This window comes from Piliocolobus tephrosceles, chromosome 6, assembly GCF_002776525.5.
Source record: "Piliocolobus tephrosceles isolate RC106 chromosome 6, ASM277652v3, whole genome shotgun sequence".
NCBI lineage: Eukaryota > Metazoa > Chordata > Mammalia > Primates > Cercopithecidae > Piliocolobus > Piliocolobus tephrosceles.
The window spans coordinates 102699498-102718684 of record NC_045439.1 but is presented as its reverse complement, the minus strand read 5'-3'; the positions used below and the strand labels follow the sequence as shown (position 1 = coordinate 102718684).

General features: G+C 45.6%; 1 long non-coding RNA gene across 1 annotated transcript; it reads right to left on the bottom strand.

Annotated features, from left to right (window-relative positions):
* Positions 1–192: 192 nt before the first annotated feature.
* On the bottom strand, positions 193–13783 carry LOC111521717. The gene is made up of 6 exons (XR_002725041.1): positions 13124–13783; positions 9805–9915; positions 8937–9021; positions 3480–3602; positions 2638–2757; positions 193–251 (listed from the first exon to the last, which is right to left on the bottom strand). It is a non-coding gene; the product is annotated as an uncharacterized LOC111521717 (long non-coding RNA).
* Positions 13784–19187: the final 5404 nt, after the last annotated feature.

The following is a 19187-nucleotide window of genomic DNA, read 5'->3' as shown; positions in this document are numbered from 1 at the left end:
GTCACCCAGGCTGGAGTGCAGTGGCACGATCTCGGCTCACTGCAACCTCTGCCTACCAGGTTTAAGTGATTCTCCTGCCTCAGCCTCCCGGGTAGCGTGCACCATCACGCCTGGCTAATTTCTGTATTTTTAGTAGAGATGGGGTTTCACCATGTTGGCCAGGATGGTCTCGATCTTCTGTCCTTGTGATCCGCCTGCCTTGGACTCCCAAAGTATTAGGATTACAGGTGTGAGCCACTGCGCCCAGCCTCCTTTTAAAAAAAAATAAAATAAACAAATATTCTTGTTTTCAAAGAGTTCACAGCTCAGGTATAGGTACAAGCAACTGACTACACACAGCCAGATGAGTATTATTTTTAACACGGTGTTTCATAGCTTAGACTGTCAATTCACATACGCACACGATGTCCAGCGACCCTCATGGAAACATTTCCGCAGGGGAGAGAGGAAGGGCCCTGTGCAGAGCATTCTGCTCTTCCACACCTGACATCGCATGGAGCCTTGGCACAACCCCTTGAGGAGCACAAAGGAGGGAGTGCTAACATCTCCTTGTGGGGGATGGGCAAAGCTTCCCAGAAGCATGGGTAGAAGCTCTTCCTGCCGAAACGAGGAAGGCAAGGTCACTGCCATTTCTTCTGCTGTGCCATTTCAGCGTGATGGGCACTTTTAGCTTTAGGAGGAAGGCAGGGGCTTGAGACTGGCCTCTTGGCCTTTTCCTTTTCCACTGCAGTCTGAAAAGCCCTAACTTTTTTACATCTGTCTTCCTGCAATAGCTCCCTCCAGAAAAGCCAGATGTCTAAAGTGCTGGCAAGCAAGGGGCTACTGGGTGTGCTTTTAGCTGACATGGTCTGGCTTGGGAACAAATGTTAAGAAGGTCTCTTTTTCCTCATTCTCTGCCATCCATTTTTCCTCAATGACTATTTTTCTAGAGTTCATCATGTGATAACCATGACAGACCAGGGATAGACGAGGGAGGAGCCATCAATGACAGATGTCATCTGTCCTCATTGAGTCAGTAAAAGAAAATGTTAGCCTGGAATCAATGACATATTGAGCATGAGGTTGGGGGGAGGAGATTTACATGCATCTCTTAACTAGTGGTGAGTGAGAAAGCAAGTTCTGGATTGGAATTCAGCAGAATGGCTTCTCCCTAAGAGCTGGAAGACCAGGAGCAGGGAGGACATGGGGAGGGACCCTCAAAAGAAAGCAGAGGCATTAGCTGGGTGCTGGGGGTCTGGGGAGGCAAGAACCTTCATGCAGCCTGGGTGGTCACTCGGCTGAGCCAGCACTGAAGGAGCTCTGGAAGGAGGGATTCTAGTCCTCCCACCCACACCGACACCAGCACAGATGTGGCTTCCCCCTCTGGTGTCCTCTATGGTGGGAGCCAGGTTGAATGCTGCTCTAGGACACGTTGTACAGCACCCACAGGGATACTGTCTCTTCAGTGGACTCCTGACTGAAGCAGGTGGAGACCCTCCCTGTTCTCACCAGCACTGGGATGAGGCTGTGGCCAGGAGCCAGATGGAAAGGCAGTTTCACATTTGTTCACATAAGAGTGACTATTCGGGGCCAGGCACGGTGGCTCACGCCTGTAATCCCAGCACTTTGGGAGGCTGAGGCAAGCGAATCATGAGGTCAGGAGTTCGAGACCAGCCTGGCCAACATGGTGAAAACCCGTCTCTACTAAAAATACAAAAAATCAGCTGGGCGTGGTGGCAGGCACCTGTAATCCCAGCTACTCGGGAGGCTGAAGCAGGAGAATTGCTTGAACCTGACAGGTGAAGGTTGCAGTGAGCCAAGAAGGTGCCATTGCACTCCAGCCCGGGTGACAGAGTGAGACTCTGTCAAAAAAAAGAGTGATTATTCAGGCTAATTGCAGTGACTCACGCCTGTAATCCCAGCACTTTGGGAGGCCAAGGTGGACTGGTCACTTGAGGTCAGGAATTAGAGACCAACCTGGCCAACAAGGTGAAACCCCATCTCTACTAAAAATACCAAAATTGGCATGCATCTGTAATCCCAGTTATTTGGGAGGGTGAGGCAGGAGAATCACTAGAACCCAGGAGGCAGAGGTTGCTGTGAGCCTAGATCACACCACTGCACTCCAGCCTGGGCAACACAGCTAGACCCTATCTCAAAAAAAAAAAAAAAAAGGCCAGTCACCTGTGATCCCAGCACTTTGGGAGGCCGTGGCTGGTGGATCACTTGAGGTTAGGAGTTCAAGACCAGCCTGGCCAACATGGTGAAACCCTGTCTCTACCAAAAATACAAAATTAGCCAGGTGTGGTGGCAGGCACCTGTAATCCCAGCTACTTGGGAGGCTGAGGCAGGAGAAGCACTTGAACCAGGGAAGTGGAGGTTGCAGTGAGCCAAGATTGCGCCACTGCACTCCAGCCTGGACAGCAAGAGTGAAACTCTGTCTCAAAAAAAAAAAGAAAGAAAAAGTGACTATTCAAACAAACCCACCAGATTCACTTAATCCTCACAACAACCCTACAGACTATTCTGTTTTTTAACTGAGGAGAAATCCACATAACATAGAATTAACCATTTTAAAGTATAAAATCCAGTGGCATTTAGTCCATTCATAATATTGTACAACCACCACTTCTATCAAGTTGTGAAACATGTTCATACCTCGTTGAGGTTGTTTTCATGCCCATGTTACTGGTGAGCTATTAAGGCTCAGGAAAGTGAAGGGACTGATTCAAGTTCATCAGTGGGAGAGGTTGGACTTGAGCCCAGATTCTGTAACTCCTGTGGAAGGAGGAAATGTCTCTCTTCAGACTTTGATAACAGCCTCTGAACTGATTTCCTGCTCTCCTGTCTCCCTCCTTCCAGGTGTCTTACACACAGTGACATTCATCTCCTACCGCCAGGCTCTAAGAGAACTATCTCCCTCCTCAGCCTCCCAACGGACGCTCATTAGTATCAAAATAAAGTGCAAGCTCCGTTCTGCTGTAACCTTTATGTTGATCACCAAGCAACCCGTTTCCCTGGGCCTGTGGTCCTTGGGAAATGCTTGCAAATCCTGGGCTCTGGCAACCCTGGGAGTGGTGGCTGATCCCAGCACAGCTTCTGCCCTTTATCCTGTCCATCAGCTACCAGCCAGACTGCATGCCCTTGAGATTTCTTAAGCGGGATTGGACACCAGCGCGGGCTCTGCGCACCACAATGTGTGTTGCCGTCGGAACCCCGTCACTCGACTTGAGGGAAAGGACAGCAACCTCCCATCTCTCCACTTTGATTGGCTTATTTCAAGGTCAAATAATGGAAGCAGTGCAGATATTAAATATGTCAGCGCCAGTTGTATATATGTGTTCCTTGAAAATATACTTATGATATATTTTTAGATGCCAAAAGGTAAAATACTATATATAATATAATCTTGTTTCAGAAAAAATGTTTATATAGACAGAACAAATATATATCTTAACATATGCATCTATTTGCATAATAAAACATTTGAAAAGATATACCTTTAATGGTAATATTAACATGTTAATGGTGGTTCTCTCTGGCTGATGCGATTTGGAGTGATTTTCATTTTTTCCGTTTGCTTATTTTCATCCTTGCTAAGTTTCTTTCCATAAAAACAAGACCTATATAAGAAAAAGAAGGCTGGGCACGATGGTTGTCTGTAATCCCCGCACTTTGTGGGGCTGAGGCGGGCGGATCACTTGAGGTCAAGAGTTCAAGACCAGCCTGGCCAACACGGTGAAACCAAGTCTCTACTAAAAATACAAAAATCAGCCGGATGTGGTAGTGCACGCCTGTAATCCCAGCTACTCAGGAGGCTGAGGCAGTAGAATCATTTGAATGTAGGAGGCGGAGGTTGTAGTGAGCCGAGATCACGTCACTGCACTCCAGCCTGGGCAACAGAGTGAGACTTCGTCTCAATATAATAATAATAATAATAATGATGATGAAGAGGAAAAGAGTTTCTGTAGGACTCTGTTTGCCCTCTCAGCTCGGCCTTCTATCACAACTAATTGTATACATACACCTCTACTCTCTCTGCCCCTCAAGGACAGGGATCTCATCTTACTCATTTTACCTTCTCCATGACATGCTCAAGAATTAATTAGCTAGCCAAGGAGTGGACCCCAGGTTCTACTGTCTCTGACCCCTCCTGAGTGCAGGTCTCTGAGGCCAACCCCCTTGAGCAGGCCTCCAGGAGGTGAAGCTCCTGAGACCTCCCAGGCCTGGGTTCCTGGGGTTTCTCGCTAGGTTCCTTGTCAGTGAGTAAAGCAGTGGTGGCTGCGGGCAGATGCAACATCAACAGCAAGTCTGCAGGCAAAGATGCTCTCTTGCACTTGTGGGTTTCTTCTCAATATGATTTCATTACTGTAAGGCAGATGTTTCATTGCCAGGGCAACCAGGGGGTGGAATATGCACAGAGCAGCCTCCACTTTGAACTTTATTTTGTTAAACTCCCACTGGGCTCTGAGCTCACTTCCTATTTGTGGTTGCAAGAATGTAAACCTTCAGATCTGCTGGGTTTTTTTGTCTTGATCTTGTTTTGTCTCTTTAGAGGTCTGGCTGACATGTACAGTGTCTCCTGTAATTTACTAGTTAGGGTAACTTGTTTCATTCTCACCCGCTCACTTGGATACCTCTTCCTACTGTCTTGTGATCAGACTTGCTCCCTCAAAATAGATGGAAATTTTTTCAATGTATTAAAAATGTACTGGAGGCCGGGCAAGAGGTGACTCATGCCTGTAATCCCAGTACTTTGGGAGGACGAGGAGGGTGGATCACCTGAGGTCAGGAGTTTGAGACCAGCCTGACCAACATGGTGAGACCTTGTCTCTACTAAAAATAACAAAAATTAGCTGGGCGTGGTGGCACATGCCAGTAATCCCAGCTACTTGGGAGGCTGAGGCAGGAGAATCACTTGAACTGGGGAGACAGCAGTTGCAGTGAGCTGAGATCGCGCCATTGCACACTCCAGCCTGGGCAACAAGAGCCAAACTCTGTCTCAAAAAAAAAAAAAAAAAAGAAGAAGAAGAAGAAGAACTGGAACGTCAGAATTGGAATTTTCCAATAGGGAGGATACTAAAAGGGACAGCTTTAACTGTCTCTCCCCTCATGACGTGCTCTTTTTCCCTTGGTTTTCCTGCTCACGCTCCACAGCACACACAGGTTTCCAAGCTACACCAAGGGTCGACCAGCCCTCTGTGGCCTTGGCCTGTTTGATGCGAATCCCCCATCTCCCGGGTGAGGCTTGGAGGCCTCAGTGGGAGGAGCAGAGAACTTGATTCCTCAATCATGACAAAACCTACGTAGCCTGCAGTTCCCTCTCTTTCCATTCCTTGTCCCAGTTAAAATACCTTTGAATTAGACTCCACTTCTGGAATTGTCACTGACAAAGTTGTTTTCTGGGGAGGTGAGCCTCAGAGGTTTAAACACACTGGCCTTGCCCAGCACCTGATACTTCATTGTTGAAAGGAATGAAATCTAATTGAATAGAATCAAAACCAAATTGAACGGACAAGTTCTAAACCAGGCTTGCAGATCAGGGCCATCAGCCTCTTAAATGCAGCCCAGCTGAGCCTACCTTTGTCTGGTGTCTGAGAGGAGGAGGGCACGGTGTGAGGGCCCATTCTGGTGGTTTGGGGGTGTTTCTCTTAGCTCGTTGCTTGGAGCGTCCACCTGGTTTCTCATAGCTGCTGTCTGGGGTAAATGACTGGCTTGGAATCCAGTCCCAGGGTGTGAGTCTCTGCGGGGACCCAGCATAAATGGAGGAAGGAAGGAGAGGGAGGGAGGGAGTTTCCCTACAGTTTCCCAGTGAGGAGATAAGATGTAAGCACTGGAAACATGGGAGAATGAATGATGTGGAATGAGCTGTGTCGCTTGTGACATGAGTCACGGTATTGCCCGCTCTGGATAGATCTCTTCCCTGAAAGTGACTGAGAACAGTCAAACCCAGAGAGGTGGGTCAGTCATCCTAGGGGTGTACCCTGAGCTTGCATTTGAAGGGAAGGAGGAAGGCCAACCCCTGTGCTAAGATATGCAATTAGTGCTCATGACACCTCTGTAATATGCGATTCCCTTTTTACGGAAGGGAAACTGAGGCCCAGAAGGGTCGGCCAAAGCCATCACCCTTGGAGGAGGATAGATCTGGGTTCTAATCTCACAGGTGCCATCCCCTAACGCCTGCATAACTTTGGGTCTCCTCCTCCACCAGACAGATCCTGTCACCTGGGGAGAGGTCAGCAGGGGACTCCCTGGTTTGCACAGGACCAACTGGATCAGGTAGGCAAGGAGGAGAAAACCACTGGCCTCCACATTCTCTAATCCAGCTTTGCAGATAATAGAGCCTGGACTTTCAGCTTATCTGATTCCTGGTCAGTTTCTCAATGAGCTGAAACTCAGAGGGAAGAGGCATGCGATTTCCACTCACAATCACCAGACAGGGAACCTCTTGTGGGCAGAAACTGTTTCTTAATTATTTTTAGTAAATAAAACAGTACGTAGTATTGAACACACATGAGGGAAAATGCAGCATATCTGTAAGTTATAAAGCACAGTACTAAACGCTGTACCTAAGAACCAGTCCAATCTACCCCTTCTCCCTCCATCCCCCTGCCTCTCCATGAAAGGTAACCACTATCCTACATTTTGAGCTTAACCTTGCCTTCTATTTTTTTTTCAGTTTTAGTAAATATGCATGCATTTCTGAGCTGTATAAAGTTTAGTTGTGCTGTTTTGGGGGCTCTATATAAATGATGTCAAACTGAACTTAATCATCAGTGGTTATCAGAGTTACCATTTAAAGATGAATATGCCCCTACGTCATACAACTCCTGGGTATATACCCTAGGGCACTACTTCTCATATTTTTTGGTTTTAGGACTCTTATGCCCTTAAAAATTATCAGGATGGGCACAGTGGCGCATGCCTGCAATCCTAGCACTTTGGGAGGATTGCTTGATTCCAGAAGGTGGAGACTGCAGTGAGCTGTGATCGTGCCACTGCACTGATAATAATTACCAAGGACCCCAAATAGCTTTTGTTCATGTGGGCTATATTTATTTATATTTACAGTATTAGAAATTCAAACTGAAAAAAGTTAAGATATTATTAATCACCTTTAAAATAAAAATAAACTCAATGGATGTTAACACTTTATGAAAAAAAATTCTATTTATGTTAAAATTTAGGGAGATGAGAGGCATTGTGAGAAGCATTGTTTCCTATTTTACAGTCTCTTTATTGTCTGGCTTACTAAAAGATAGCTAGAATCTCTATTTGTATTCAAGTGTTGCAATATGTTGTTTTGGTTGAAGTATATGAGAAAATTCCAGCCTCACCCAGATATGTAATTAGAAGAGGTAGGAGTATTTTAATAGCCTTTTTAGATAATTGTGGATGTGTCATGCAGCCTCCAGAAAACTCCACAGCATATCCCTGACAGGATGAGAGTGAAAAGTATTATGAAAATAGTTTTGTGGCTGGGAGTGGTAGCTCACACCTGTGATCCTAGCACTTTGGAAGGCCACGGCAGGTAGATCACCTGAGGTCAGGAGCTTGAGACCTGCTTGGCAAACATGGTGAAACACAGTCTCTACTAAAAATACAAAAATTAGCTGGGCATAGTGGCGTGTGCCCGTAATCCCAGCTACTCGGGAGGCTGAGGCAGGAGAATTGCTTGAACCCAGGATCTTGCAGGGAGTCCAGACTGTGCCACTGCACTCCAGCCTGGGCGACAGTAAGACTATGTCTCAAAAAAAAGAAAAAAAAAAAAAAAGAAAAAGAAAAAGAAAATAGTTTTGCTCACATGGACCCTCTGAAAGGGCCTTGGGGACCCTTGAGGGTCCCTGGATCACACTTTGAGGACTGCTGCCTTAGTGAAACTCTTGTACATGTGCACCACGGGGTTGTGCAAGATTGTTCATTGCAGCATTGTCTGCGATAGAAAAGAACTGGAAACAACCCAAAATGTTGTCTATCATCAGGAGAATGAATACATGAATGATGGTTCATTCACACATCAGAATATTTGTATAACAGTGAAAATAATGCCTCTTTTCCCCACCTTTGTACATAAGGAGGCTGTGTATTAACAGAGTCTTTGCAGTTTGACTGGCGTACACTAGAGTGTTAGATGGGCCGAGCATAAAGTAGGTATTTAAGAGATGGGCAAAATGAATGAACATGCCCAAAAGTTGTGAATGGAGAGGCCAAGCCAGAGTCATCTAATTTCCTGTTGTGACTTTTGTCATGTTAAATTCTTCTCTGGCTGAAGCCTTTTCATTTCTTCTGAAACACTTGATTTTAGACTAATGACTAAAAGCTAACTTCCTGTTTTAAAATGATGTTTATGCCACCACAAAATACTTTACAAATGGTGGGAATTAATAAACACAAACCCACAGAGAATCCAGCAAATTTATAAAAGATCTTCCCTTTGGAAGTTTGGGAGCACAGAGCTAAAACAAGTACATTTTGTGTTTAAAATTGTGCCTTCTTCCTGGAATAAAAACATTTCAAGGCAAAAGCATTCCACACTTCCGATCCCTGGTTAGAAAGAACAATGGAGAGCTGTGGCCGGGCATGGTGGCCCACGCCTGTAATCCCAGCACTTTTGGAGGCCGAGGCGGATCACCTGAGGTCGGGAGTTTGAGACCAGCCTGACCAACATGGAGAAACCCCATCTCTACTAAAAATACAAATTAGCCAGGCATGGTGGCACACGCCTGTAATCCCAGCTACTCAGGAGGCTGAGGTAGGAGAACTGCATGAACCCGGAAGGAGGAGGTCGCGATGAGCCAAGACTGCGCCATCGCACTCCAGCCTGGGCAATAAGAGCGAAACTCTGTCTCAAAAAAAAAAAAACAAAAAGAAGAAAGCAAAATATATTCAAGTTTCTATTGAGATAATCACTGATAAGACTGAAAGCCCTGAGCATTAGTATCCTAGCAGCTGCTAACCTTGTGTGAGGAAGACGCTGCATACCTAGAGAGAGTCCCTCAGGGTTGCAAGTTCCCAGTCTTGATAGTTTTGTAAATATATGACCTGTGAGAAAACATAAGAAAATAAACAAGTTGAACATAAAGTCATAGTTTCAAACTTTGATGTTTTCATTCAGCCAAAAATCAACAGAACTAATGGTTAAAATCAGACATTTAATGTTTATTTGCCTTACCAACAAAAAATATTCAGGAAGCCTTGGTTTAAAAAATCAATTTTTTGATATTTCCTTCTGAATTAACATCTAGTTTCTCAGACATGAAGGGACTCTACCCTCCCTTTCCTGTGTTCTAACTTTCAAGAGTTACCTATGTCAAATTTAGTAGTATTTATATTGAAGACCCTATAAAATTGAATGCTGACTTCTGGTTAACAAAGCATCGTAGACTGAGAAATAGACACATAAACCAATATGAAAAAAAATCCAGATATAGACCCAAGTATATGTGAATTAATACTTTTAAAGTTGGCATTTCAAATCAAAGAAGAAAAAAGCGCTGTTCAGTAAATAGTATCAAGACAACAGGCTACACATCATTTTCCATTTGGGAAAACCATTTATATTATATTGCTACCTCACTCCTTATTCCAAAATCAATCCCAGATGAATAGAAACCTAAATGTCAAACATGAAACCATAAAAGTAAAGGGGACGGCACAGTGGCTCACACCTGTAATCCCAATACTTTGGGAGGCCAAGGCGGGAGAATAGCCCAGGCCCAGGAGTTCAAGACCAACCCAGGCAACTTAGTAAGACTTCTCCATTAAAAAATTTTAAACTTCTCCATTAAAAAAAAAATTAATTTAACTGAATGTGGTGCTGTGTACCTGTAGTCCCAGCTGCTTAGGAGGGTAAGGCGGGAGAATCTTGGCCCAGGAGAGGCTGCAGCAAGCTATGGTCACACAACTGCACTCCAGCCTATGCAACAGAAGAAGACCCTGTCTCAAAAAAAAAAAAAAGGTACAAGAAGAAAATATAGTTGAATATGTTTATAATCTTGGAATGAAGCTCTGTCTAAGCATGCCATGTAATACAGAAACCATAAAGGCAAACATTAACAAATTTGAGTATACAAAACTTTAGTCAGGCGTGGTGGCTCATGCCTATAATCTCAGCACTTTGGGAGGCCAAGGCAGGTGGATTACCTGAGGTCAGGAGTTCGAGACCAGCCTGGCCAACATGGCAGAACCCCATCTCTACTAAAAATACAAAAACCTAGCCAGGACGTGGTAGAAGGCACCTGTAATCCCAGCCTCTTGGGAGGCTGAGTCAGAATTGCTTGAACCCAGGATAGGGAGGTTGCAGTGAACTGAGATCGTGCCATTGCACTCCAGCCTGGGTGACAAGAGCAAAACTCCGTCTCAAAAAACAATCTAACAAAAAACTTTAAAATTTTCTGAAGAATAAACCTATAAACAAACAAAGGCAACAAAACAACTAATAAAAATCATTACAGTCCAGTGCGGTGGCTCATGTCAGTAATCCCAATACTTTGGGAGGTCAAGGCAAGTGGATTTCATGAGGCCAAGAGTTCAAGACCAGCCTGGGCAATGTGGCAAATTCCCATCTCTACTAAAAAGACAAAATATTAGCTGGGCGTGATGGCAGGCACTTGTAATCCCAGCTACTTGGAAGGCTGAGGCAGGAGAATTGCTTGAACCCAGGAGGCAGAGGTTGCAGTGAGCCGAGATCATGCCATTGCACTCCAGCCTGGGCGGGAAGAGTGAGACTCTGTCTAAAAAACAAGCAAACAAACAAACCTAACCAACAACAAAAAAACTTTAAAATTTTCTGAAGAATAAACATTTAAACAAACAAAGACAAAAAACAAACTAATAAAAATTATTACAGTCCAGGTGTGGTGGCTCACGCCTATAATCCTAGCACTTTGGGAGGCCAAGGCTGATGGATCACCTGATGTCGGGAGTTCGAGACCAGTCTGACCAACATGGAGAAACCTTGTCTCTACTAAATATACAAAATTAGCCAGGCATGGTGGCACATGCCTGTAATCCCAGCTACTGGGGAGGCCGAGGCAGGAGAATCGGTTGAATCTAGGAGGCGGAGGTTGCGGTGAGCTGAGATCACACCATTGCACCCCAGCCTGGGCAACAAGAGCAAAACTCTGTCTCAAAATAACAATAATCATCATCATCATTTCTGGAAAGATAGAGAAGAGTACTATTTGTTTTACTGTGGTATATACACATAACATAAAATGTATTATTTTAACTATTTTAAGGTATATGATTCAGTACATTCATAATGTCATGCAACCACCACCAGCATCCAGTTTCAGAACATTTCATCACCCGAAAGGAGACTCAATGCTCATTAGCACTTCCTATTCCTTCCTACCTCCGGCCCCAGCAACTACTCACGCTTTCTGTCTCTTCGGATTTGCCTATTCAAGATATTTCATACAAATGAAATGATATGTGGCCTTTTGTGTCTTTTTTCAGTTAGCAAAATGCTTTCAAGGTCCATCCATATTGTAGAATGTATCAGTACTTCTTTCCCTTTTATGGCTGAGTAATATTCCATTGTATAGAGAAACCACATTTTGTTTATTCATCAGTCAATGACATGTGGGTTGTTTCTGCCTTTTGGGTATCATGCAAAGTGCTGCTGTGAACATTTGTATATAAGTTTTTGTTTGAACACCTGTTTTTCAGTTATTTTGGGTATATCCCCAGGAGTGGAATTGCCGGGTCATATGATAATTACTGAAAACCTCTTAGTGATTTTTGGATATTGTGCCACATGCATATATTACCTAACAAAAATTGATTATTTTAATAAAAATAACCAAGTAGAGACAAATATATTGTTTTATAATCACATTTTGGCATCCCTGCAAAATCAGCATTGGATCAATCAGTAGTCTCACAGAACCTAAGAGAAACTGAGGTGTAGGAAGTAAACATATAATCCCATTTTTAAATATGACTCATAGAACCAGTAGGTCTTCAGGCTACAAATACTCCCCGCCATTAAATGTTTCAGCAGCATTGCCCTGGTGAATGTGGGAAGGGCTGGATATTTTCTAGATCCATGTTTTTTTTTTTTTTTTTTTTTAAGGTAAAGCAGCAATCGAAATTGAATTCAAACCCGTGATTGTATTGACTTGGTCTGACAATTGCATGGACTCTCACTGGGAGCCCGGGCTCCCGCAGCACCACCTGTGTCCCCTAGGGGGCGAGCTGGGGAGAGACCGGAGTCCCCAGGGGAGCTCTGCGCTGGCAGCAGAGAAGTGGTCTGGCAGAGCTTTTAGAAACGCAAGAGGATCACCGAAAAGGGATCACAGTGGGGAAAAAGGCAAGAAGAGGAAACACTGTGACAAAGAACCCAGCGCTGGGACACTTGGGAAACGTATTTTCTCAAGCACTTTATTATTTTATTATTTTTTTTTTTTGAGATGGAGTCTCGATCTGTCGTCCAGGCTGGAGTGCAGTGGTGCAATCTCGGCTCACTGCCACCTCTGCCTCCCAGGTTCAAGCGATTCTCCTGCCTTGGCCCCCCAAGTAGTTGGGATTACAGGTGCCCGCCACCACACCTGGCTAATTTTTGTATTTTTAGTAGAGAGGGGGTTTCGCCATGTTGGCCAAGCTGGTCTCGAACTCCTGACCTCAAGTGATCCGCCCGCCTTGGCCTCCCAAAGTGCTGGGACTACATGTGTGAGCCACTCAAGCACTTTGTTTTTATAAACGAGGAGCTCGAGACCCAGAGTAGCTGCTGATGGTCACAAAGGCTGTAAGCATGAAGTCCGGATACCTCTGCTGTGGTGCAATGCGCAGTGTGGGAAGAGAGGCTTTCCACCGCTGAGAGGGCTGTGTTTGAGTCCCTCCTCCCTCCCTTTCCACCTCCCTCCCCACTACCACCACTTACTTAAATGAGTGATTCAGGGTCACTAACTTAATCTTTCCCAGCCTGTTTCATTATCTGTATAGTGGGTCTAATACCATCTTAATCAGGCTGATGCAAGGAAATGATATCATGTATGCACAGGACCTCCCTTATGCTTGGCATATAGTAGATTCTCAATAAACATTTGTTGTGTGAATGAATATTCTCTCCTCTAATCCTCTCAAAGGCAATCATTCTGCTGCCCCAACACATTTTTATTGATGACATATCAGGCAGTACCTTATGAGCTCTCCATATCTAGAAGGCTGGGAAGGGAAGGAAAGGAGAGGATGGGGTGTTTGTGCCGTTCCTGTTGTGGTGAAAAGCTTCTTTGTGAAGTCTGAGCAGCACCAGCTCCACTTGGAGGCTGCAAATCTGTCAGCTGGAGGTCCTCAGAGCTCCCAGGTCCTGGCCTTCTCTGCCAGCAAAGTGGCATACCTGGGTTATAGATCCAGAGGTCTTCTGAGGCCAACAGAGTCACACACACCCCATCCAGTTCCTGCCTCCCTTACCCAAGCATCTGACAGAGGCCAGTTTGGCTGTTTCAAGAAATACCAATCAAAGTGTTTTATGAGAACTGTTGGTTATGCGCAGCTACACAATCCTCATGCATATTGTCAAACATGTCAGTGTGGTAAACTTTATTTCATTGCATTGTAAAAGTTCAGGTCATGGTTTCTCAGTCTTCATCATTTATACTTTACATGGCACAAGACTTTTAAAATATTAGGCTGTAAATTGTAATTCTCACAATTCCTCTTTTGGGAGGAAGGAAGGTGTGGAGGGGACTAAAATATAATTTATTCATTATTAAAAATGTTACTATAGTACACAAAATGGGAAAAATATAGAAAAGAAAGAAAAAGGCCAGGTACAGTGGCTCATACCTGTAATCCCAGAACTTTGGGAGGCCAAGGCAGGTGGATCACTTGAGGTCAGGAGTTCAAGACCAGACTGGCCAACATGGCAAAACACCATCTCTACTGAAAATAGAAAAATTAGAAGGGCGTGGTGGCATGCACCTGGAATCCCAGCTACTAGGGAGGCTGAGGCGTGCTTGAGCCCAGGAGGCAGAGGTTGCAATGAGCCGAGATCGCACTACTGCACTCCAGCCTGGGCGACAGCAAGACTCTGTCTCAAAAGAAAAAAAAGAAAAAAAAAAAAAAGAGAGAGAGAGAGAGGGAAGGAAGGAAGGAAAGAAAAGAAACAAGAAAAGATTTCCCAGAACTCCACTATTCAACAGATGTTGGTATTTCTTTTTACAGTTTTTTTTTAAAGATAGGGTCTTGCTCTGTTGCCCAGGCTGGGGTGCAGTGGCACAATCACAGCTCACTGCAGCCTCGAACTCCTAAGCTGAAATGATCCTCTTTGCCTCAGCTTCCTGAGTAGTTGGGATTATGGACACACTACCATGTCCGGCTTACTGTTGGTGTTTATTAGAGGATTTTAAAAACATTTTAAAATGCACTTTTTACAAAGTTGTGTTAATAACATTTACAATTTTTAAAATAGGTTTCCTCAGTGCTTAAAAATTGTATTCATTCATTCAACATTTCCTCAATGCTTACTATGTGCCTAGCACTAGGGTACAATGATGAGTGAGATAAACTGGACTTCGTGGCTCACACCTGTAATCCCAGCATTTTGGGAGGCTAAGGCGGGAGAATCACTTGAGGCTAGGAGTTCAAGGCCAGCCTGGGCAACATGGAGAGACCATATCTCTAAAAAAATAATCATAACAAAAGTAGAAAATAGCCGGGCGCGGTGGCTCATGCCTGTAATCCCAGCACTTTGGGAGGCCGAGACGGGTGGATCACGAGGTCAGGAGATCGAGACCATCCTGGTTAACACAGTGAAACCCCGTCTCTACTAAAAAATACAAAAAATAAGCCGAGCGTGGTGGCGTGTGCCTGTAATCCCAGCTCCTCGGGAGGCTGAGGCAGGAGAATGGTGTGAACCCGGGAGGCGGAGCTTGCAGTGAGCCGAGATCGTGCCACTGCACTCCAGCCTGGGCGACAGAGCGAGACTCCGTCTCAAAAAAAATAAATAAATAAAAAATAAAAGTAGAAAATAAAAACAAAGAAAAATGAGAGAGAGTGATGTGCCTTCTCTTGTCACCACAATTTCAGCTTGTTTATGCATTTGCTAAATGGTTGCTATGGCTTGAATATTTGTCCCCTCCAAAACTTATGTTGAAGTTTACTCCCCAATGTAGCAATATTCAGAGGTAGGGCCTTTAAGAGGTGACTGGGTCATGAGAGCTCTGCTCTCATAAATGGATAAATCCATTCATGGATTCATGGGTTGATGGACTAATGGGTTACTACAGGAATGGAACTAGCAGCTTTATAAGATGAGGATGAGAGAACTGAGCTAGCACGCTCAGTCCCCTCGCTTTGTGGTGCTCTGCACCACCTGCGGACTCTTCAGAGAGTCCCCACCAGCAAAAAGGCCCTCACAAGATGTGGACTTTACAGCCTCCAGAACTGTAAGAAATAAATTTATTTTCTTTATAAATTACCCAATCTGTGGTATATGTTACAGCAACAGAAAATGACCTAAGACAATGGTGCTACTGAGTAGGGGGAAGCCCTAAAAAAAAGGGGAACTCTGGATGGGTGTGGTGGCTCACATTTGTAATCCTAGCATTTTGGGAGGCCAAGGCGGGAGGATGGCTTGAGCCCAGGAGATAGTGAACTCCTGGGCAACATGTGAGACCCCCACCTATACCAAAAAAGAAAAAAAAAAAAAAAAGCCTGGCATGGTGGTACAGGCCTGTAGTCCCAGCTACTAGGGGGGCTGAAGTGGGAGAATCGCTTGAGTCCAGGAGTTCAAGGTTACAATGAGCTATGATAGTGCCCCTGTAGATTAAAGGCAGAGTAGGGAAGCATGCCTGGTGAGGACAAGGAACAGCAGGGAGACTAGTGTGGCCAGAGAAACACAGGTGCTCAGATAGTGCTTGCTGAGTGACTGAATTACCCCAGCATGTGGTGCAAACACTTTAGTTGAGTCCCCAGAGTGCCACAGTAGCTCTCAAATTGTGTCTCCCTCTGACTCCGTTCTCCCAGGTTTTTAAAAAATATCATCTGTGCAGACGTTATCATCCCAAAACTGCTGATGGATTTTTCAAGATCTCATTCTTCCCACTGTCCTCCTTTAACTCTGATTTCCATTTAAATGGGAGTCTGCCCAAGACTGAGTTTTCCTCTTCCCGGGTCACTTGCAATGGGTCTCTGCAGACTTCTTGGTGTGATTTTTCCAGTGCCGACAACTGAACCTGGTACAGAGTAAGTTTCAGTTAAAGAGCTCTTGACTGAGTGAATGAATTTCCCCTGAGAGTTTCATTAATCCTTTCTACATCCCCATTCTCTGAGCCTTTCCATTGGTCATACCCATGCCAGCTTTGCTTACTTCTGTTTTTTTTTTTTTTTTTTAACTCATGTGAGTTACCATCATCAGTTTTTCACTCTGTTCCTTTTCCTGGATGGGTGCTGGGCGCCACCTCTCAGTGGCATTCCCATTGCACACCAGCCTCCTCTGACCCTAAAGAGGCTACAGATCTTTTAGGGAAGGAGGAATGGAATGCCTGCTTACCTGCCCAGCACTCAAAAGAGCAGACCCATCAAGTCAAAACCCTCACACCTCACCTTGGACCTTTCCAACTCTACCCCAGGAGTCTATCAGAGAGGAAATCTAGACACTGTTTGCACCAGTCCTACCTCCCTCTGCCCACCCCTCCCCACACCACAGGATGAGAAGCTACAAGTCAGGCGAGGAGCAAGTTGTGGCTCCAATGTGAGATTGAGCAAGCAGGACTCACACTTTCCAGTTAAATCCAGATTTGTCCTTTTCAACCTTGTGACACCTGCATCATGTCACAGCAAAATTTCTTTATGGGACTGTCGTAGAGAAACAGGACAAAAACCCTGGACTGGGGTGAGATTTAGGTTTTCCTCTTGGCTCGGGCTCTTTAGGTCCCAGTTTCCTCATCTGTAAAAGGGTAGACTGTAGTCTAAAAGTCATTCATATGCCAACAGCCTAGCCCAGGATCTTGTCTCCAAGGGAAAGGCTGCCACACAGGACTCAAATCTTCCACAGCAACTGCTCTGTCCCCAGCCTCAATCCCCCCACCCTCCTCCAATCCCACACCCCCACTCCATCGCAGGAACCTAGCCTCAATCCCCCCACCCTCCTCCAATCCCACACCCCCACTCCATCGCAGGAACCTAGATGGTGGACAGGCCAGTGGGGATGGTGTGCAGAAGTATGTCAACTTATTCAAGGGAGCTTGGCCCTGAGAAAAGCTGGTGGTCTGCCAACATTCTCAGAGGCTGAAATTGATCAAAGCACCCATTTAAGAATGTACACTGAGAACCACAGTTGCCAGACAGAGGGGAGGATACTGCTCTGCTCCACCCACCCTTCCCTCCCCACCATAGCTCACCCTCCACTGCCCCTGTCCAGGACCGCTGCTCCTGGAATCCAAGGAAAAGGCAGAAGTCCGTTTGGCCAGAGTGTGTGTCTCAATGACAGGAGGGGCTCTCTGGCTTTCTAGAGTCCTACCCTCCTGGCCTCTGTTCCCCTCAACCTCAGTGCCAGAGACACAGTGGCCAGGTTCCTTTGAAAATTCCCTTTCTCCATGCTCCAGATTGCCTTTCCTGTACTCCAATTATTCAGGCTTACATTAAAGTATGAAGATGGCTTCGGGGAGGGACTCTGGTAGGTGTTAATATTTAGCGCAAGGAGATTAAAGGAGCTGGTTTTCTAGGTAGTGTCTGATTTCTTTAGTTGGGAAGAGAGAGGCCCCACCTTTTATAAGGGCCTGGGGGTGCCGGCTTTGTGCCCTTCATTTCTCTAGAATCCATTCAGACTTAACCATCCTTTCTGTAGCCAGGACCAGGCTGCATCGAGGTCATCTTTGTCTTTCAACATGAATATCCTAGTAACTTTCTCCCCAGTACCCACTCCAGAGGATCCAGGGCAAAAGTAAATCTCTGAAAGTGTGTGTAGGATGAAGCTGGTGACTCATGCCTACTTTATGAGTGGTAAGTGTGCATTACATGTTCTGCACATTATCTCATTTATCCCTCACCACTCTCTGGAGTAGGCACTATTTTAAGCCCCATTTTATAGGGTTTGGACCTAAGGGGTTTGGAGCGGGTAAGTCACTTGTCCGAGGTCACACATTAGGAGGTGTGCTGTCCATTGGTAAAGCCAAGGCTCACTCTGTCCCTCGAGCCATGTACCAAGTGCCAAACATTTATTAGGAACCTATTCCAGGTGCAAAACCCTGGGTGTGGCCAGCAGATGATCAATATGCACATGAATGAAGAATGGGTAGCTCTTGAATTCCAGGAGCACAATTTCTAACCTGGGAGGTGGTATGAACATGAAGAACTCTACTCCAAAGCAGCCTGAAGTAAGTGCTGTCTCAGAGGTAAAAGGGAAGTCCCATAGGAATGTGGCTGAGGAGGGAGATCAATACACACTCAGAGAGAGAGAGAGAAACAGAGAGAGAGAGAGAGCTCGACAGAAAGAAGGGAGGAAGAGAGGAGGGAAGGAGGGAAGGAGGGAAGGAAAGGAGAGAGAACATGAATAAGTGCTGAAGTTTCTAGAAATGGGCTTCATGCTAGGCCCTGGTAGATGGGTCAACTTCCCCAGGCTGGAGAGAAACAGGCAGAGGAAACAGCCCGAGCCAGGAGCCAGGGTGACAGCATTCAGGATCTGCTATGCAGTCAGGTCCGTGTCGGGGTGTGGACAGAGGCAAGCCTGGCAGGTCAGCCAGAATCCAATGGAGGAGAGTCCAGATGCCAGGGAAAAGTCTGGGCTTGCTTCTGGGGGCACTAAGGAGCTGTTGGAAGCTGCTTATCAATAAAGCATGACAGGCAGGAAGAGATGATGCAAGCTTGCAAAGAAAACTGGTGGTGGGAGGCAGGGATGAGGTCTTCACATGGTTCATCTCTTCTTTGGCCAAGGTCCGCTGCCAGGCTGGACACTTGAGGGGGCAGGAAGAGGAGGGATGGTCCCAGCGCTGGGAGTGCTCCGAGCATAGGCTGAGCCTAAAGCCCCTCCAAGGCCTGCGCAGGGGCTCAGAAGGGCGAGTAGCCTAATTCTGAGGGGCAAGGAAAGACTAAAGGAAACACTGAGGGTCCCAGAGTAGGAGGGGTAGTGAGGATGCACAAGGGAAATTGGAAGGAAACGAACCATTCTGGGACATGGGAAGGAAGAATCTTCAATTCAGCCCAAGGGAAAAATGTGTCCTTACCCCTTGCCCATTCAGGCTCATTTCTTTGAAACTCTTTTA